Below are 2,777 nucleotides of genomic sequence, written 5' to 3'. Positions count from 1 at the left end.
ATTGTTACTGAATGCAGCTTGTGTGTGCTCTGTGCTCCCTCGCCCTGTTCAAATGATCAAAGGAAATAATGCTGGTGAGGAGTGGAACTGGACTGGTGTCTGATGGCCCTGTGTTTTCCATGTTGGAATTACAACCCTTCTTTTATGGAGTAAATCAAAAGCACAAGAGAATCTGAGATGTTATCGATAATAAATCAATTGGTTTCATGCATTTGTCTGTGTGTGTGTGTGTGTGTCTGAATGTGATTGTATTTCGTCATATCGCAAACATTTGTGATATCAGATGGGTTAAGATATTAAAAAGTAATTGGTGATTTTTTCGACAGTGTTGCATGATGGGAATCTAGTGGTTCACTGATATAATCTAGTAAACAAAATAAACTACTTTTTCACTACTCTGTGTGCAAGTGCATTCCTAAACGGCATTTAACGCAGGTCGATGTGATATGATATTATCAGAACACAAAGTGGTTACCGTTAGCGGAAAATGTTGGCACTGGAGACACTTTTCCTCCACTAAGCAGAAGAGATACCGTGATCAAGAAGGTGGTTCACCCGGTGTGGGGCTCAGCCATTGCACTCTGGCTGTGCTGACCCCTTGCGAATTTTCCAAATGTGGGAATCCGATTGCAAAATTTATGGTAGTGCTCGTTTGAGCTTTACCCTGATGTCTTTGTTAATGATAAACTGTTGCTTGGCGGCAGGCTTAAGGATGACTTGAGTCAACTGACTGTGCTTATGGAGATCTTTGAAGTCAGTTGTGAAGGAGACTTTGTGGACCAATCGAAAGGTGGAAACATTTGTTTGTAGCAAAATATTGTTGGCATTTTGTCGAAACATTATGTTGCGAAATGCAGCATTGTATTTATGCCACGCTGGTACTTCAATCAGGAGATAGTTGAGAAGCCACTCTAACCCCCCCCCCGGTCATGATGTGTCATACGCGCCCCATGCGCTTCCAATATGAAATTGTCCATACATGCGTTCCTCCTTAGCACAGAACAATGCAATAGGTTTTCAACATCCAGAGCTTTTGTGTATTTATTGTGGCTAGTAGGATAGCTGCATGGGAAACTGTTGCTGATGATGTATTTGTCAGAAGTCATTGTATTTGTCCGTTTTTTCCCACAAGGCTGAAATATGTGCCCTCGCTTTGAAATGTTAGCAAGGTTTGTTTGTATTTCATCCAACTATCTGTGCTAAAAAGTGATGGCTACAGTATATGTAATTTCTTCCACTTTTTGAGTGAGCCAAAGTTCAAGCTGCTTATCTAATTGGTGAGAATGCAATGTCTGTTTATCAGACTCACTTTGACTTTATATGGTGTACCAAGAGATGTACCTTCGCTTACGGCCATACCAGCCTGAATATGCCCGATCTCGTCTGATCTCGGAAGCTAAGCAGGGTCGGGCCTGGTTAGTACTTGGATGGGAGACCGCCTGGGAATACCAGGTGCTGTAAGCCTTTTGTCCACTAGGGGGTGTGGCATTATTTCATCAGCAACACTGCCTTGTAGTAAGCATTTGATGCTGAATTGACTAAATGCAGCTTCTATGGGCTAGTCTCCCCTGCCCTTTTAATACGATCAAAGTTCCTTGTGTTGTCAGGGAGCAACTGCCTTTTATGCATAAGACAAATAAGAATATTGTTACTGAATGCAGCTTGTGTGTGCTCTGTGCTCCCTCGCCCTGTTCAAATGATCAAAGGAAATAATGCTGGTGAGGAGTGGAACTGGACTGGTGTCTGATGGCCCTGTGTTTTCCATGTTGGAATTACAACCCTTCTTTTATGGAGTAAATCAAAAGCACAAGAGAATCTGAGATGTTATCGATAATAAATCAATTGGTTTCATGCATTTGTCTGTGTGTGTGTGTGTGTCTGAATGTGATTGTATTTCGTCATATCGCAAACATTTGTGATATCAGATAGGTTAAGATATTAAAAAGTAATTGGTGATTTTTTCGACAGTGTTGCATGATGGGAATCTAGTGGTTCACTGATATAATCTAGTAAACAAAATAAACTACTTTTTCACCACTCTGTGTGCAAGTGCATTCCTAAACGGCATTTAACGCAGGTCGATGTGATATGATATTATCAGAACACAAAGTGGTTACCGTTAGCGGAAAATGTTGGCACTGGAGAGACTTTCCTCCACTAAGCAGAAGAGATACCGTGATCAAGAAGGTGGTTCACCCAGTGTGGGGCTCAGCCATTGCACTCTGGCTGTGCTGACCCCTTGCGAATTTTCCAAATGTGGGAATCTCGATTGCAAAATTTATGGTAGTGGTCGTTTGCGCTTTACCCTGATGTCTTTGTTAATGATAAACCTGTTGCTTGGCGGCAGGCTTAAGGATGACTTGAGTCAACTGACTGTGCTTATGGAGATCTTTGAAGTCAGTTGTGAAAGAGACTTTGTGGACCAATCGAAAGGTGGAAACATTTGTTTGTAGCAAAACATTGTTGGCATTTTGTCGAAACATTATGTTGCGAAATGCAGCATTGTATTTATGCCACGCTGGTACTTCAATCAAGAGATAGTTGAGAAGCCACTCTAACCCCCCCCCGGTCATGATGTGTCATACGCGCCCCATGCGCTTCCAATATGAAATTGTCCATACATGCGTTCCTCCTTAGCACAGAACAATGCAATAGGTTTTCAACATCCAGAGCTTTTGTGTATTTATTGTGGCTAGTAGGATAGCTGCATGGGAAACTGTTGCTGATGATGTATTTGTCAGAAGTCATTGTATTTGTCCGTTTTTTCCCACAAGGCT

The 2,777-nt window shown here is 41.9% G+C and overlaps 1 non-coding gene and 2 pseudogenes across 1 annotated transcript; all 3 read left to right on the top strand.

Annotated features, from left to right (window-relative positions):
* Positions 1–513: 513 nt before the first annotated feature.
* LOC120038115 lies at positions 514–660 on the top strand (annotated as a pseudogene).
* A 685-nt stretch (positions 661–1,345) lies between these two features.
* LOC120038127 lies at positions 1,346–1,464 on the top strand. Its single transcript, XR_005474964.1, has one exon. It is a non-coding gene; the product is annotated as a 5S ribosomal RNA (ribosomal RNA).
* A 690-nt stretch (positions 1,465–2,154) lies between these two features.
* Positions 2,155–2,304, top strand: LOC120038111 (annotated as a pseudogene).
* The last annotated feature ends 473 nt before the right edge of the window (positions 2,305–2,777 follow it).

Source organism: Salvelinus namaycush, unplaced genomic scaffold (genome assembly GCF_016432855.1).
Source record: "Salvelinus namaycush isolate Seneca unplaced genomic scaffold, SaNama_1.0 Scaffold2085, whole genome shotgun sequence".
Lineage (NCBI taxonomy): Eukaryota > Metazoa > Chordata > Actinopteri > Salmoniformes > Salmonidae > Salvelinus > Salvelinus namaycush.
Note: the sequence above shows the minus strand (reverse complement) of the source record. Positions and strands in the feature narration are given on the sequence as shown.